We start from the raw sequence: 18,715 nt of genomic DNA on the forward strand, positions 1-18,715 counted from the left end.
GTGCAAGCCCACTCTTAGTACTCTGTACCAGCTCTTACAGCTGTCAGGAATGTGCCCCTGGAAGCTCTCAAATACTTTGACTCTCCATTGGATGTTATTGCTGCTCCTGTTCTTTTTCCAGACCTTGCAGAAAAAAACTCCTTAGGACATGCCCAGGCCACTGTAACAGATCATGCTAAAGAATATGCTTGACAAATCTCTGCCAGGAACAAGCCAGTTTTTGGACAGAGGCTCTCACAGGGGATTTCTCCAGGTCCAGACCAGCCCTGTTTTCATGAACCCATCAGCAAACCGTATGTTAAAAATTCTTACTGGCAGGAATTATAATGATATAATTGGTAGAGCGGAGATAAATCAGCCCTCATTCATTCCTGAAGGCACTCTATTACGTTCAGACAGTTCATTTTCTTCTGGACCTTTCTAGAAATGCCCTGACACCTTGTTTCCCATCCGTGCCCTGCAACAGCTGTTACAGCAAATGGATTTTTCTATGGCTCATAGTGAGTAATGGGGGACTATCAATTAGTGCATGCTTGGGAGCTCCCAAGGAATAGCAGCCATCATCTAATTACATTTCTAATTAAGGTTACAGGAAGACTAAGACCAGTAAAGAATAAATGTGTGGACTTGCAGCAAAATATGTATTTGGAGAATACCATCAGGGCAGCCCCAAATGTGTTAGAGAGCAGCAGACAAATCGAGGCGCTCTGAAGGCCTCAATGAAAGATGAGCGTACACAAAGGAACTGACAGCAAAGCCCTGGGAAAGGACAGCGACATGCTGGAGGTGCAGGCACGAATCCAAAACAGAGAAAAGCCCAGCAATGGGTGCCTGAGAGAGCAGATCAAGAAGACAGGATCAGAGGGAGTGGGAAAGCCACAACAAAAGCCAAGGCTGGGAACTATTAGGTCACAGTATCTGCTGCAGCAGGGCTTTAAAATCCCAGTTAGTGCAAATAGGGACTAGCTACTAACTCAAAAGCAAGACTCTATGGAATGGACTTAAATATTTTTTTTCTCCTCTCCAGAAGAGAATCCTCTGCAAAATCTGGTGGCATATGTCATAGGATTCTAGTTTCCAGGGAAAAAAGAAACTGGGTAAGATCCACTGCTCTGGAAGGTCCCTGCCAGTCTTAACCACTGCCAGGCTGGATGTTAACAACAGTCTCCATGTTAACTCAGAAGTAAAATACAATCTGTACAATAAGGCTGAAGCCTGTAGTTTAAACATAGAAACTCTTACACAAGTAGAGTTCAGACTTTGGTTCTAGATATGACCCTGCTGGCTTCCAGGTGTGGAATTCAAACCACCAGCCAGAACTCGATGTCCAGACTTGCAGAGTTTGATCCAAGCTGACACACATCATATCACTTGAGTTTGAAAAACAAGTGAGAAACTGCTTAACAGGCTTCTCACTCAGACCCCTTTTAGGTTTTACTGCATTTAGGACAGAAAAAGATCTACATAGCCAGATTTTTTCAGTGTTATTTTTTGTTTCCCCTTCAGTTTGTGAGCAAATTCATCAATTCACTTCCATCAAGTGGGAAAAGCAGTTTTAAAAAGCAGGGTCTTGCTTGACACATGGGTTTGATTCATTCTGAGTGTCAGCAAGAGGCAGGAGATAAAAGTGAACAGGGACAGAGGAAATCTCCAAATCTTTGGAAAAGGAGGAAGGTGTGTTAGTTGTGTCACTTGGAAGGTAAAATGAGGAAAGATCATATGGGCTCTTTGCTTTTCTGCTTCCCAACTAGAGAGAGCCAGGCTTTGCAGCACTGCTCTGCCTTCCATGTTCTCCAGTAGGTTCATTTATCCTTTTGTACCCTGCCTATGGACTTCTGTTGGAAGGTACCTGCCCATTCTGGGGGGGGGGTTGGAACTGGATGACCTTTAAAGTCCCTTCCAAGCCAAGCCAGCCAATGACTCTGTGACCATATGCTGACCATCACTAGTCAGCAGGCCCATAGGAATGAGAAAAGCAACCTCTACGTGCAGGTTTCTTTCCCAAGCCCAGAATCAGAAACTTTAGTGATTTGCCTCTTCTCTCACCTTATAGTATTTGAGATACCCCTGCATCCCAGCCCTGGACTGAATTTAAGAAAAGGTACTTGTTCACTGCCTTCTGCAAACTAATACTCCTTCCTCTTCTTTTTTCTTTTTTTTTTTCCCCAGTCTCCTGTGTGTGCTGATGCATTCAAATACTCCCCAAACATTCCTCATTTGTTTATTTGTCCATTCCTATAACTGCCTTGTGTCTCTCAGGCTTTTCTGACCATACCTTTCCATGTGATCATTCCCTCTGTGGTGATGCCAGAGACAGGGTAGGGGTATTTCAGCCTCTGCAAGGTAACTGAGCTCCCACACTGAGCACTGACACTTGGAGTTTTGAAACTATCACTTGCTTAATAACTCTACATCCGTCATTCTTGGATGAAATCCATGGCAAACAGAATGTGAGAAAGTGAAAACTAATGAGCGTCTTCAAGAAAGGATAGGGAGCTTCTGTTATTTCATTTAGTCCTAAGAGTTTAACTTCTGCCACCTCCATCACATTTCCAAATGGTAACTAAAGGTTGTTACTTTTTCAAGTTGTGCTGTGTAGCACATTTCATCAATTAAAATGCACCCTCAATGTAAAATCACAACAGGGCCAGCCTGGCATGAAGGATGCTATCATGTCATGGTTTTTTTCTGCTTTTAAAGGATACTTTTGTCTCAAATTGCTGAGATCTTTATAGAGCAGATTTAAATTAAAGAAAACACAGATTTAAATATAACCATGGAAAGAATACAACATGCCTTCATCTTAGAGTACTATGCAATTTACACTCTGAGTGGAGAGAACTCTGCTTTGTGTGCTCTCATTTCATGCTGTTTCTAATGGTGATTATTAACTGGCTTTGTACTGAGAGGACATAAATATCTCCTTTATTATGTGTGGTGTTATGCAATGACCCCATGTGGGTCTGAAGCTTCCATAGCAGTGTTATCAGATTGCACTTTCCAGGCAGTTGAGGAGGTTTGGATGAAAGAATCAGCATTGCATAGCAGCTAGAGGAGGAGGGTGAGGATTAGAGCACCCAGGGTCTGCTCCCAGTTCTGTGCTGGCTCCTAAAGCACCTCTGCCACAGCCTGTGCTCCACTGCCCAAGGTACTTGCTGCTTCCCACCCTATTCCACATACCTGGGATCAATACTGTTTGGGGGCAGATGTTTTGTGCAGTGCATCAGTGTTTTCACCCATTGTCTGGTGTTCTGGCTGCACCTGCACAGCTGCTCTTCCAGTTCTGCACTGCCACATCTGAGGCTGCTCAGCAGACCTGAACCACCCTCTGTCCTCTGTCTTCCTTGGTTCTGTTTCACCCCCAGGGTTTGTGTTCATGAGGGCTGAAGGATAGAACTGGTGAAGGATGAAAGCAGAAAAATGCAGTTTGATGTGTGAGTTCCTAAAGTTACCAAAACTTCAGCCAGGTGACAAAAATTCACATTTCAAGGGTTCCAGTTTAGCCATTTTTACCAGTGGACAGAAATGAAAACCAAAGTCCTTTCCCTATTACAAGACAGCAACTGACCTCTTTACAGGTCCTTGTTAATTAGACAATGCCTAAAAATCCCAAATTGAACAGAAATTAAGTCAAAGCACCTTGCTCCATGCACAACGAGCATTCTAGGTTTTCCCTTTCATTTGCTCAGGCTGAACTTTGAGCATTTTTGCTGCAGTTGATATCAGGTAACAATCTCCTACAAAAGTCTGTACCTAATGAAAATGATAAACATCCCCTGGCAGAGAAGGCAGGTGTGTTACTGGGTACCCAAATTAGACTAGTTTGAGTCAGGCATCAGAAGAAGGAGACATTTAGGCAACCTGTACCTCTTCCCAAGGGTATATCTTCAATCAATCCTGCTATGGCGCTGGCTCAGCTGTCTGATCCCTAAGTGACATTAGGACCAAGGACACAGATGGAAAAGACTTGTCCCACTACCCAAAGTGCATCTTCCCTGTGCTGGAGCAGAAATGCAAAGTTGAAATTATCTTCAAACCCCTCAACATTCACAGCTCTGAGTTATTGAGCAATGTGCTGGAAACAAACCGAATAATGATCTGTGATTTTGTTTAAAGTTAACATTTAATTTGTTTTCTTGGGCATCAGACAAAACTATACATTGAAGAATTCAGCTGCAGTGATCAATAGGAGAGGTGGGTCAGCCAGGTAAATAAATGCAAGCCTTGCTGATCTACGTGGTAATTGTCATATAGCTCCTCTGCACCAGCTTATGCTAGCTAAGAATATGGCCTTTCATTTCTATTTTAGTAAAGTTCAGGAAAGTTTCAGGTAGTAATTTTTGTGCTGAGTTTCACCCTCTCTTTGAGTAAAGACTGACCCTCCACAGAAACCTGAAGCTGTTCCAAAGCTGATTTATACAAAAAGTACATTGATTTTGCTAGAGGAACAATTCTGCATGACCTCAAAGTCCCTGAATTTCCCAAGCGTGGATGGTACGAGTAAACACAGGACTCGATCTCCTCTGAGTCTGTCAGCAATGCCTGGAATCATTTGTATTCACAACAGTCTTCCAGGCTGAATGCAGGACCAGGATTTAGGTCTGATGGAACGAGGTAGGGACAAAAGTAGGTCAGGCTTGGAATCCTGCTTTACCAGCCTGCACGCCTCAGGACGAGTGCAGATCCCCAGTGTCTGCAGGGCCAGTGATGATTCCCATCTGAATCACTACTTTAGATTCCATCAGCAAAATGATGCACTGGCTCTATTTTCACAAGTCTGCTCAAGTGCTTATGAAATAGATTTTTGGTTTTATCTGTGTGTCCTTCTTACTACAAATACTGTGCGCTCCGAAAGAGAAAGAGCAATTTTTTCTATTGATGGAGCGAGTGAACAGCCATTCATTTACAGAGTATCTGTGTGTTCTGTACAATTCAAATGCTGCCTATTCAGCCAGTCAGATATCTTTGTTCTATGTCCAAGTAGGCATTTATTCATCACTACATCGCCCTGCCATTCAAAGGCTCAGATGTTTAAAGATATATATAGGCAATATTTGGCTGGCATTGGCATCCCTCAATGGCTTGGACAGCCAAGTCCCATCGGACATCTAAGTCCTCTTGTTAAAGGCAAACAGAAACCCAGGCTCTCCGGGCTGACTTCAGGCACCTACACCCCTTGGACTGTATCTCTGAGATGTTTAAAGGGTCTGTTTTCTGTTTTCATGGACAGATGTATGCATATCATGGGATGGACATATCCAGTGACCTGTCCTGCATCCTGAAATTCACTGGTATAAAACCAGAATACTTAATCCTCACATAGAAGTCGACTGAGAAGCCACAGCTGGTGTGCTGCAGTTGATGCTTATTAAACACATAATCATTTCAGTCTTACCTGGTGCTTCCCCATCTGTCTGTATCTTCTCTGTATCTCATCTTCCACCCAGACAGGAGCTCCTTGGGATGGGGAATGTTTTTCACTGAGTTTATACAGTACCACACAGCTCCAAACCAGCACTAAGGCTGAGACGATGACACTCACTAAGGAAACTTCCCATGTTGTAGGGGATTATTTTCAATACCTCCATATGATGGGTTTGCTTGGAGAGTTACTTGGAAGTCAGGTATTTAGGACTAGAGCTTTTGATCTCCTAGTCTGACCTCCTGTATACCACACATTGTAGACATTCATCCTTTGATTCCCAGTGGGAACAGAGTGATGTATGTTTGACTGGAGGTTAACTCCTGGAAAGGCATCCAGCCTTGCTGGGATGAGATCAAAGGGAAAAAAATTAGGTGTTCTTGTCTCTGCAATAGTTTGTCCCAGTGATCCACTGTTACCATAGCTCAAAGTCTTGTGCCTGCTCCCAGTTCTGGTGAATTCTTATGGATGTGCTTGTCTCAGCTGGACAGTTGCATCTTAGAGAGGTTGAATAATAAGAGTAACAGCAATGAATAAGCACCTCATAACTATTTACATGACATTTGCATGCAGTGAGGCATCGTTCCAAGTGTCACAGGTGTTGATATCAAATTGAGAGTGGCTCAGGCTCTCTTGGCAATAATAAAAAAAGCTGCCAGTCTTCTTCCTTCAGCAACATCTACTGTCACCCCTAGAAAACCACAAGTTTCCTTTGCTTTGACTTTGGTTTCCAAATAAACAGAGAAGATCTCAACCTTACCTAGTTCTGCAAGCTGTGTGACATCTCTGCAGGAATACCTATGTATCCTGTAGTGCAAATTCCCATTTTAACTTGGGATTAAGCTGTCCCTTATTATTTCCTGAGTTTGTTCAGCTCTCCAGAAGAGCTCCCTTCTCATGGAGCACCTTTAGAGGATGACAGTGCCAGCTGAGCAGGCTAGCACTGAGGTCCCTTGTCCTTCTAGTCCCTTCTTCCCTCCTCGAAGGTGGCTTTGCCCATGGGAGGTGCAGGAGCACAGACACACAGAGCACCACGTTGCATCTCCAGCTCGCTGTTGTGCGTGTGTGGCTTTTTGGAACCAGCTCAACATATGTGAAGGAGAGTTTAACCAGAAAAGGAAATATAAGCAAAGTGGTTGCATCCTTTTGCAATCAAGTATTTTCAAGGCTGGCCGTCATGTGCTTAATGAGCAGACTTTTTCCAGTTACCAATGAATAGTTTTATTTTACGTAATTGCAACCATTTCAGCATGGCAATTAAGATAGAATGTTACCTTTGGGATGGGATCAATTAAAGGTTTGAAAATTGAATTTGGGATCGTGATTAGTCTCTTATACATTGCTTTAGTATTCTAAAATATATAATTGTATCATTCAATCCTTTTTCATACATATAGTAAATCTAAGCTTTCAAGGTTTCTTTTTAAGCAGAAACAGATTTTTAGAGGCCTACTGGTAACTAAAACCATAGCAAAATAGAGAAAAAGGGCTTCCCCTATTTGATTAGAGGAGATTTTAAACTTATCATACATGAAAATGTTGAATTTAGTATAATTGGTTGTTGGATTTCTTCAAAATTGAAATCATTATGCACTGGCCACATTCCAGGACATCTTTATTTTATTCTCTCTTTTCTTTTTCTTTTTTTTTTTTCCTAAGTTACAATTCAAACCAATGTGTAACACACTATAATGTTGTAGTTGGTCATGTAATGTCACCAAAGCTGACTTCAGAATACAGACAAAGGACTTCATGTACCCCAGTGCTCCACCAGTGGAAAATTGATAGCAGCATGAGATATGCTATTACAAGCTTTTTTTTTCTACCTCCAAATTTGTGCTGACTAAAGTGCTTTTGTGCCTGCATGGAGGGAAAAAATCTGTCTAGAAGAGGCTGGAAGCTTAAAACAAATGCGGCATGGAGGGCATAGATTCTTAAGCAGGACTGTGTGAATTTAGCTGGAGCACACTAAATAACAACCCAAGTGCTTTATTTTTGTCAATTACTATTTCCTGAAAGGACATGAATCACAGGGAAAATGATCGAGCAGCAAAGAATAAAATTCTCTCCAAGACCAAAAAAAAGTAAAATGAAATAGAAGAATTAAGCAGTGTTTCCTAACTCTTGTCAGTCCAGAGTGGAGTTATTGCCAGGTTTGTACACACCACAATCTATTCAAGCATTACTGAGAGATAGGAGCCAGAGATGCACTTTGAATGCCAATTAAGTGTGCACTTTCTTCCAAAGCAGCTTGAAAAAGTCAGCGTGACCATGGATATACGCCCCCTTCCTCCACCCTCCTTCTGAACATAAATAAATCAGCCAAATAGCACCAGCGCCGCTGCCCCCACACCCAAACTGGAGAGAAAAGGCCAAAATAAACATTGTTAGTCGTGAACATTTCACCTCATCTTCTGTGGCAATATTGGTGGGGTGTCTCAGGGACCAGACAGTGAAAAGCAAAAGGCTTTTGCCACTGCATGTGTTTCAGGTGACTTTGCAGATCCCTGGACAGTGGAGCTGCCCTTGGAGAGCCATGATGGCCATAATCCTTCCTTTACTACAAACAGTGCCTTTTTGGGATTTGGGGAATGAAACTGGGGGCTGCTTCTATTCCCATCTCAAGGCACCACAGGCAGGCAGCCCTGAGAACTGGCCCTTCCTTGCAAGACCAGCTGCAGGATTGTGAGACCTCTACCTTGCCTGCTCTGCTTCACAGAGCTTTTTCTCCTCTTCCTGGCTCTCTCTGATGTCACACACTCATTTTCCTTCCCACTTCAAATTAAATGTGTTCTCTCTCCATTCATTTCCCTCTAGCCCCGGGCAGAATGCACTCCGTGTCCCTGTGCTGTACACAACCCCAGCACTGCCTGAACAAGCAAATCCCTTTTTTCCTTAAACACAAGGCTGGGTTCTCCCTCTGACCTGCCAGGGCTTGGCTTTGAATTTTCATGTGAATCACAAGGTGCAAGGTTAGCTGGTTCCAGACAAGGTCACTTCCATGCACGGCAGCGACAGTGGGAATGAGTAACCTCCTATCCATCCGCAGCTCTTGCTCCTATTTATCTATAGTTTTATTGAAGAATTCTTCTCCTCCACACAGATAAATCGAGCTGACATCCTGAGAGGTAACTAAATAGCAGCTACAAAACAAATGGACCAATAGTCTATTTAGCCGAGTCAGTGTGATCGGAATATATCCTTCAAAATAAAACACCAGTGGATGGGGTATGGGAGTCCTCCAGATGGCCGAGTGGATAGCTTTCTAGGGTCAGCATGAATATTTAAACAGCATTTTCTACAGTGCAAGCATTAAAGGCACAAAGTTGGAGTTGCTCGTGGTATCCATGGAACCCAGACTGTGAGCAAGGATACCTCTTTACCAAAGAAAAAGGAAAAACAGCCAGGCTTTTTGATTACTGAAGTATATAGGAAATACATTTATTTATTTATTAATGTGTTTTAATCATGCAGGCTTTCCAGTGATGGGTTTTTTCATGCTGGCTTTGTACTGGCTGACAACAGTACCGGAGACTTGCCACGTGTGGAATCAGTGTTGGGGAGACATGAGTGGTAGCAAAGTGTTAAAATCAGATTACAGATGGTTACAGTGGTTTCAAGGAATGGCAGTTCCTTCCAGAGAGGCTGGGCCAGGCTGTGCTGGAGCTTTTTCAGACTCCTCTGTTGAGTTTAGCTGACCCTGCTTAGCAGAGACACACAGAACGCAGGGGCATCACCTTGTGCAAAACAAGGCATTTCCCAGGCTGTTTCATACCATGCCAAGTGCTCACTCTTTCCCCAGAAAGATGCATGTGCAGGGGTGATACTGGAGTTGGGAGCCCATATTTATTCCCTGGACTTTTTACTCTGCTTTCCCAAACAATAAATGTTTTTCACTTACAAACTCCATTTCTTTCCTGCCAGGATGCCACTCCTGCATCCCCTAGAATCCTGATCCTGTACCCCCACTCTCAGCAACCCTTTCACCAGCAAGCACATGCTTGCTGTCAGACAAAGAAACCCCTTCCGAAAATGATCCTGCTTCCATTAATCCCTCTCTTTAAAGAAAAATACAAAGAGAGATGAGTTCATGCTACCATAAATCTAATAACCATATCACCATCCTAAAATTATCCTGCCATGGTCCCTGGGATGAAATCACCTGAGGGCTCTCAGACTACTCCTAAAAAGTCCATGAAAAGCCACTAGCAAAGCAAGCCTCTTCTCCATGGCCTTAAACTCCCTGTGCATGGATCCTCACCTCCAGTGGGGATTAGCAAAGAGAGGAAAGACTGAAATCCATTTTCTAGCTCTGTGCAAGGTCTGAATTAATGCAGAATTATTACATAAATACACAGCATCGTTGTAAAGGCCTTCAAAACAGGTCTGGGTTGTTGGTGTTCACCTATATTTTGTAATGGGATCATGCCCATGTCTTAGCCTTGTTCTGAGATGCTCCCAGTCCAGGTCAGAATTTTGGAAGTGTAAGCTATAGATCAGCAGGTCCCTGGTTTCTCTGTATCACCTTGTCGATGTTAGTCTTGGAGCCAAATTTTTTGAAAAATATGATTTCAACTTTCTTAAAAAGTAGGTGACTAGACTGAGATAACGGGAGCTGTGAGCCAGGTTTTCTCAGCACATAGCACTATTTACAAAAAAAAAAGAAAAAAAATATTATCTAACAATGAGCACTACAATCTACATGTTGTTTCTTTGATCTTTCAAATAGTGCTTTGCTAAACAAACCCCTTGTGATTTCTTTTCTTTTGCTTTTCCATCTGTTTTGCTGAGACTAAGCCTCACAACAAGTACAGTACCCAGCGTGTTTTCTACTGTGAGGTTCATTCCAGAACTTAGTACCCAGGGTTACTGCAAGGTAACCAGGAAATAAATCTTTCTTGCTTCCTTTCCTACCTTCTTTCTCCTCTGTAGCAAAGACATAACAAATACAATGAATTTAAAGTGATTTTTTACACTTATCTCAGAAAGCTGCTTTTAAAAAAGTCAAGCCTGCTGTACAAGCACACCTGGTGTATGGCTGCACATGTACCTGTCCTCTCAGACATTTGGCATGTGGTGATACCTCTCTGACACACAGCTGTCCCCTGGCTCCAGGATGCAGTGATGAGGCAGGGGATTGCACAGGTTCATCCTGGCTTGTGCCAGCTCAGCCCAGGGCACCAAGGAGGGAGGGGGCACAGACTCCTGCTCAGACACTACACATTAAATAAAAGACCTTCCTCCTCCTCCCAAGACCCTGCTCCCACTTATTTCCACTCTGTCCTTTGCCAAGGAGAAAGGAAGCCAGCAGGATTTGCTTTCAAAGCTCCATCCTTTCCCTGATCCCACACTGCCCAGCTGCAGTCCTGGGACATTTCCTTTGGCTGGGGGCTAGGCAAAGAGTTTTCTCCTCAACCAACAGACATCCCTTTGCTTCCTGAGCCAGCCTTGGGTGCTACACTGTGATTGGGACCATCTCTCCCGTTCCAGACACCAGTGAGCTACATCTGGGTTAGATTTAAATCTTCCTCTTGGCCAAAATCTTTCCTTTGTTATTTGAAATAACTGTTTCCATCCCAGACTCCTGCCCATCTTCCCCTTCTGTCCGTGACAGAAAATAAAAACAGAAACAGCACTAAAACACATCTCTAAAAGTTGTCAGAGGGTGAATTAACACATTTTAGTTGGTAAATGTGATTACTTGTAGGAACTGTGCCTTTGAAACCAAATCAGCAGGAGGAAGGGTCTGAGTTCTTCTGCCTGGTGCTCAGCTGATGAGTACCTAAGTCAGGTTGTCAGTGCCCCTCTTTGCAATCTGTGGCAAAAAACCAGGCCCATAAAGAAAACTAAATTACATTCAGGATGGGCATATTCTTCTCCACTGGCTGGTAAAGGATATTACTATGATCAAAATCCTTGTGTCTTGTTTAAGTATCTCCTCTTAGGTAAGATGACTGAACCCAAGCCAAAAGCCTTGCAGTGCATGCTACCAGGCCGGACGCAGGGATGAAACAAGCTGCAGTTACCCACTGAAACCTGATTTCCAAACCAGCTGTACTGCAGGCTTTGTTTTCTCACACAGGATGGTATCACCAGCCACAGATCAATACTGGTGCTAAACAAAGTCGTGTTGAATTTCTGAGGCAGTGCCGTGTCTGGCGTAGCTTCCTTGCAGCTCACAACACCAGGCCCAGAAGCGTGGTGGCAAGTCTTCTGTTCCAAGCAGGAAAAATGGGGAGGTGATGAAACGAGGATCTGCCCAAGGCTCTGGAAAACTGGAGACAGATGATGGTGCACTGTATTAGGCAGGCACATGCTGATGAGTGCAAGAGCAGGCAGTGACGGATCCCAGCAGCAGGGACATTTGCTTCCCTACATATTGTAGGAGTAACTGGTTGGAATCCTTATACGCCAGAGTCCCTATAAAAATAACATGCAGGAAATGTTTTGGACTGGCTACTTTTAATAAGCTGAAGGGAGCAGTTGCCCTCCTGAAAATCAGGCACCTCCTGACCTACTTCTTAACAGGAGCTGAAATCAAAGACCCTTTATGCTGCTGAAAGTCTGAAACTGGGAGGCTGTTCCAGCAAGGAAGAAGTCCTGAGGCACTTCTCCTTGTCCCTTATATGTTCTTTCTAGCCTTTGGCTACTCATGGAAAGAAATGCCTTTCTACTTAAACATAGTTTGACTAATTAATCTATTCCATCTGTTCCTTCCTCCCAAAATGTAACCATGACACTGAAGTTTCCGAAACAGATTTGGTTCTCATATTGATAAACAGGTCACAGAAAAACAGGAGTGTGGGGAAGGGGATGAAGGGAAATGTTGGGATTTTAGCTTTTATTTCATCCTGACCAGCTTTTGATACTTTCATGCAGATGGTGATTTATACAGGTGCTGCGTACATGAGGGCAGTCAACAAACACAATGAGATTGTTCATGAAATCAGATCAGGAAAGCCCATCAGTGCTGGCAGAAAGGCTCTGAAAGTGTGGTGTGTTAAAACTGGGGGGGGGGGGGGGGGGGGGGGGGGGGGAGGGGGGATTGGACAAATTTCAGCAGAATTAAGTCATTCCTTTAGGGTTTTCAGGTGATTTTCCTCCTGAAACACCTACCCAGAATCTGGTGTCACCCACAGAGACTAGTAAATAGGGGTATAGTTTGATCTTTTTCTTAAAACATTAAAAAAAGAGCCAGGTGGGTTAATTTTTAACAGTTCCGAGTGTACTTGAGCTGCTTTGACACTCCCCAGTTCACACTGCTGCAGAGTTGAGAGCAGCCCTGTGCCATGTGCAAGTTTGCTTCTAACAAGTTAGCCCTGCTCATGGAGATCAAACGCCCTTTATCTGAACCGACAGCAGGTAACTGATCAAATATTACTGAGTTTGCCTTTAAATTTTAACCTGCAAGACTTACACTGCATCCTGTCGGATTTTATGTTTCGTGACACAGTGTGCCAGAACCAGGCAGTACAGCACAGCATAATGCAACGTGACAGCTAAATTCAAAGGAAAAGACAGTTCTCCTGCAACAATTAACCATTCTGGATACTTGGAGTGCTTTGGAGTTACAGCAGCCACCAAGGAGTCCCCATAGCAGGCCTGTCAGCTGCAGGGATGCCCATCTTTTTTGAAGGCTCAAAGCCAGGCTGCTGGTGCTGGTTTCCTGAACTTTGTTAGGTTTGGGATAAAAAAAACTTTGAATGGGTTAGTTTTTTCTTTGTGTCCTGATTAGTTTCTCTTCTTGGCAATAGATTGCCCATGTTACTGCCTCAGTGCAAAAGTATAATAATATTATTTCCAAACTTGAAGAGAAAATAGTAAAAAATACATTCTCTAATGAGATAAGTGTGCTCCGTCCAGACTGTATGTAATTTGGATAACCTTGACAACTAACACAATAAACAGTGCCATGATTTTAAGTGGGGATGAGCTAGCATGTTACAATCTCCCTGCCAAATCTAATACAGGCGCCAAGCCTTCCAGGTGTTTCATTGTGTTATCACACAGAACTAACATAATTTTTTCTTTCAGTTCTGAAGAGATGGTCCAAAATGTTTAAACTACAGTAGTTGCAACATGTCAAAGAGGGAATTTATTATCTCAGCCCCAATAGGTCTTAATAAGCCTTACACAACTGTTTAGGCATTTATTCTATTAACGGCTGTTCATTCCAGTGGCTTCACCTGAATATTCATGATCTTACTATTCCCAGTGCTTCAGTGTAGCAGCTGTTTGAAATCCACAGCAAATGTTCAAGAGAGTTCCACAAATATAAACACCCTCACAGCTGAATGTTTGGGGCCTGTGCATCGCAGAGGAGAGACATGAAACATTTATGTGGAGTGATTTTTGGAGGACGGCATTTACAAAGCTTAAATAGTCCTCGCACATTTGGGAGCACTTCAGTGTGATTGGGACATTACCATGGAGGACAAAGAGTCTGGAAGAGCCCACATCCCACAAAGATGTTACGCTTGCCTCTGTGCGATAATTCAGCGTAACAGAGGATTCCTGCTAAATTCCAGATTTGGAATCAAACCTAGGCAACTAGAATCGATGGTGGGGTGTTCTGGGTTTTTTTTTCTTGCCTCATCAAAATGGGATTGAATGAGGATGGAAATGGCACACACAGAAGGGAGGGAACATGAAAGTGAAAAGAAGCAGAGAAGGAAACAGGTCATTATAAATAAATCCTAAAAATATTTAAATCACCTCATTTGTGTATGAACTGAGTGTCTAACTCAGGTCTCTACCGATGTAAACCATTTGTCTCATATTAAGTAGAAAACAAGTTATGATGGAGTCTAACCAGATAAGACACTTTAATTAGCAGGCACATGGAGGACATAAAGAATTCAAGCTCTCTCAGAGGAGTGGGGATGGGAAGTGAGTGCTCTACCTGTGGTTCCATCTGTTCTGCCACTGCCCGTGTCGCTGGCATCTAGAAATTGTCACGGGCGCAGGATTATTTAGGAAAAAATTTTTGCTTGTGAGGATGGTGAGGCCCTGGCACAGATTTCCCAGTGAAGCTGTGGCTGCCACATCCCTGGAAGCGTCCAAGGCCAGGTTGGACGGGGCTTGGAGCAACCTGGGATATTGAAAGTTGTCCCTGCCCATGGCAGGGGGTGGAATGAGAGGAGCTTTAAAGTCCCTTTGTACCCAAACTATTCTGATGATTCTGTTGCTATTGGTAGTCCCTGCTGAAATTACTGGAAATATTTAGCCCACTTCTCACAGGACAGGTGCTCTCCTGATTGAAAATGCTTGTAGGACATGAGAGGAAGTTTTGCTCTGAGAAGATGGAGCAGAGGTGCTGGCAGTAGGATTAGGGTTTGGTAATGTTGCCGTCTGCATGAAGGACTCAGAGGGAAAGCAGGAATAGTTGTGCAGTTGAGGGCACTGTCACAGGTTCTGCAAGATTGAGGTTTCTGCCACATTTCATGAATTTCCGCAGTTGTGAGATCTCTGATGCTGGGGGTGGTTTTCACCACAGAAAGTGGCAAGTGGGGCAGAAACATGAGAGCAGGACTGTCTCCTACAGTGATTTGAAAACACTCCCTTTCCAGTTCATGAGGTGGGTCTGCATTTCCTTCCCAGAGACCTCCCTGCTTCTTAAGTCGAGATCCACATGTGGACAGATGCACTTTTGATGGAAGAGGAAAAACAGAAAAACAGAAACTGGAAACACAACAGCCAAAAGTCTTCCCCACTCTCTGAACCACTCAAATAGGAAATTTTAGAGTGACTCTGGTGGCCAGTTTTCCCTGGACTTCTTTTAATACACTGACAGAGTTAACATGACAGAAACACTGAATTAAAGTTAATTAAATAGTTAAACTATAGTTACTGTTAATGAAATAGTTAAACTATAGTCAAATTACAAAAAATGTCAGTCTAAATATTGCAAATATATACACATATTTCTATGTGTTGTGCATGCAAACTAATTAAGATCTTCCATAAACTATTGAAAACAGCCATATTTAGCTTTTGTAGAATTCAGAGAAAAGGAATGGCCTTTCAAAGACTTTGCCACTATGCAGATCTCACAAAAAATAGAGTTCTAGTGTTTAAAGGAAACCTTACAACAGCCCCGGGATTTTCAGTAATATACTGGGGGAGGCATTGTTCATATACAGACCTGATCTCTGTGAACAGTAACGGTTCCAGGCTAATAATGAAATAATCCATTTTTAGTAGATGAAAGAAGGGGGATCAGAAAAGTAACTTGATCCGTGGGTAATAATGGTGCCAAAAGCTTATAATGGAAAATATCTAAAGAATCCGAGACTCTCTTTGAGAGATATGAATGATTTCTTTTTTCTTGCGAAAAGTGTATGAAGAACTTGAGAAGAAGTGCCTGAGTGAATTTTATGAGAAAAAGCTCTGTTTGGGGGAGAAAGGGGCAGTGTCGAGTTGCAGCCCAAACACAGCCCAGCCTTACGTAACAGGAGGCACAGCTGAAAGATGCTCTGATGCCTGCACTCGATGCACTTGCACTTTGGCTTATTTTTTCTTTTTCCTTCTCCTTTCATTTTCTGCTCTCCAAAAACCAAAGTTTATAAACGTGCAAGAAAAGTCCCTGCGTCCAATTTTCCATCTATTAACATGCTCCATGATTCATACCCTAATAATCATTCAGCAGCAAGAAAATACGGGGTAAGATCACTAAAATCAACGCAACACTTGCTGTTTATTTCAACACAGTCAGGGTTTTGCCATTCCTGCCCAAATACTTTGACTGGGGAGTCAAACTAAATTTCATACAGATACATAACCAGTGTGCACTGCTCGGCTTAGCTCACTTGTGCAAACAATCCTTACTCAGACAACCAGCCCTAATAACATCCCAGAACCTCTCCACAGAGGAGGGCTGGCAGGAGCCTCCCCTCCATCTGTGAAAGTTTTGGGACTGCTGCATTGAATCCTGAAGCACAGTCAGGATTTAGCCAGAACTAATGCTCTTGTACAATAGTATTCTTTGGAGTTTTCACAGGTAATCAAACCTACCTATCCCTGGTTTACAGTTGGGGTAAGATGAGGTGCCAAGGGGCAAATATTGCCCGTGGTTACGCAGCAGATCTGCGCTCGCAGCGTGCTCTCAGCAATGCTTTGCTGTCTGTCTGGATGAGGCAGACATGGGAATGAGAAGGAAAATCAGGAGGCTGGGTTTAGGGCAGGTAAAATGGCCCTTTTGGCCATCCCCTCCATTAAAATCCTTTTATTTTCTGCAGTTTCCTCAATTGCATTGCAGGTATAACACCCAACTCCCATTCAGTCATCCTGGGCACGCGGGTACTGGGTACCAGCAAGTAAATAATGACATTGTGGGTATTTCTCTGGCACAATCATTTAATGTGTATTGCAAAATTCAGCCTTTCTCTCTGTAGTTGTACACACATAAACCTCTCTACTCTGTGTGTGAGTGCATGTGTAATGCAGATAAATCATTGGATTTCAATGACTACTGGGCTGAGATTGAAATAAGAAATAGCTTGTTGATTACTAAGGCGATTAAAAGGATCATCTTATTGATTCCCACCCAGCCAGGCACAGACCTCAGTAATGAACATCGACTGGTTTAATAAGGGAAAAGGCAAGATTTACTGGATGCATGTGCTTTTCATTAGAGTGAGCTGAAAGGAAATAAAAAATGCTGACCTACCCAGTCATGGGCCACTGTGCCTCTTACTCTTACAAGTACAGCTAGTACAGGAAAGTAATAGAAAGCAGTATGTGACTGAACAGGGGCAATAATAATAAAATTATTGAAACTAAAGTACCAGAAATTAAATTATTTTCTTCCATCTATCTCTCTTTTTGGTACTGATTTCCATTCCCTTTGCTTAGAGCATAAGAATTTGGATTTCCATTAAAAATGAAAGCTGACTATGTGTTTAAAAATCAGAGGCAAGGTCTCCTTCCCATGTAGATCTGTTGGGAGGTATGAGATGCCTATAAGTAGTTCATCCATCTGGGTTCATACTAGGAGAAAAGGAATCTCTGAAAGATAAGCCTGAGGTTAAAAAGGCATCAGCATGAATGTTTGTGTAATACAGGAGTTCAGACATCAGTCCTATTTGTTCTTGTAACAATCGATAGCTCTGTGAATGTCCCCTTCAGAAAGACTTTCATTTCTCAGCCTGAATCAGGCACAACTGCAGGTACTTGGTACAGGTGATGGGTGAATTTCTCTTCCTAACCAGCAGCAACACTCGCTGATTTTACAGGAAAACAAATAACCATATTTTTACATGTGTAAATCATACCTCAGAAAATTTACACCCTGTCAGAGGACTCATACTTGAACCAAACTCCTACACTGATGTGTAACCTCCTCAACATCCAAGGCAGGGAGGTCAGCAGAGCACAGGAACCAGGCTGTGCAGGAAAGATCTTGTTTCTGGAGGAGAGGAAGTGGGTCTCTGAGAATTAGAGACAATGTGGGCTGCTGAGGGAGACAAGACTTTCAGATAAACATCCCTTCACATCACCCCCTGATTCACAGAGCCCACAGTGCTGCTGAATCACAGGGATTTTTACAAATAATCAAATACCTTGCATATCACATATATGAAACATGATGTTCTTACTTGGTAGCCCCAAGGAGAGTATTCCTTTCTAAAACAGCACAATGTGTGTTTTCTTTGCCTGCTTACACAGTGAATGATGAGGAAATGACGAAATTCAGTATTGTGACCATTTTTAATTCTACGTGAGAAGTGCAGGTTTCCTGGAGCATTTAAAACCAGAGGGGCCAAAGTCTGCTTAGATCTGCAAAGTCTGCAGATCCAAAGTACCTCCACTATCCCTAGGAGTTTTGTGCAACATCTGCCACCAAGTCTCATTTTAAGGAAAGGGGGACAGCCCCTGTGAGTTGGTTAATTTTCCTTTGACTTGAGGAATTGGTACAATACTCACAGCTACATCAATGCCTCTGTGAGTGGCTCCTTGTCACTGCATCCTTTCAATATCACAGGAACTGATCTTCCTTCAGTTTAATTTCTTTTTAGTATAGTTAATGACTCTGGGATGGTACCAAGGTGACGTCATTTGAGTAAAGTCCCTTCCTGCCTATGTGTCCTACTAGAGTGGTCTTCTCTGCTCAGTCTTCCTGGTGAGCTCAGTTCTGCCTCCAGGGAGCACAGGCAGAGTCCCAGCTGTTTTGGGTATCTTGACTTGGTGGCCCAGGAATCAGCAGCCCTTTACAAGTGGAGTTCAAAGCATTGCATTCTCTCTCAGCTGAAAGCCTTTGGGTAACAGCTCAGCAGCAGTTTGGAGAATCAGCCT

General features: G+C 43.1%; 1 protein-coding gene across 10 annotated transcripts in view; it reads left to right on the forward strand.

Moving 5' to 3' along the window:
* The window catches only part of NFIA (nuclear factor I A), a 349,486-nt gene that overhangs the window by 31,094 nt on the left and 299,677 nt on the right, over positions 1 to 18,715 (forward strand). The window lies entirely within an intron of this gene.

This window comes from Agelaius tricolor, unplaced genomic scaffold (assembly GCF_023055355.1).
Source record: "Agelaius tricolor isolate 1412-34295 unplaced genomic scaffold, bAgeTri1.0.p SCAF_11, whole genome shotgun sequence".
Classification (NCBI taxonomy): Eukaryota; Metazoa; Chordata; class Aves; order Passeriformes; family Icteridae; genus Agelaius; species Agelaius tricolor.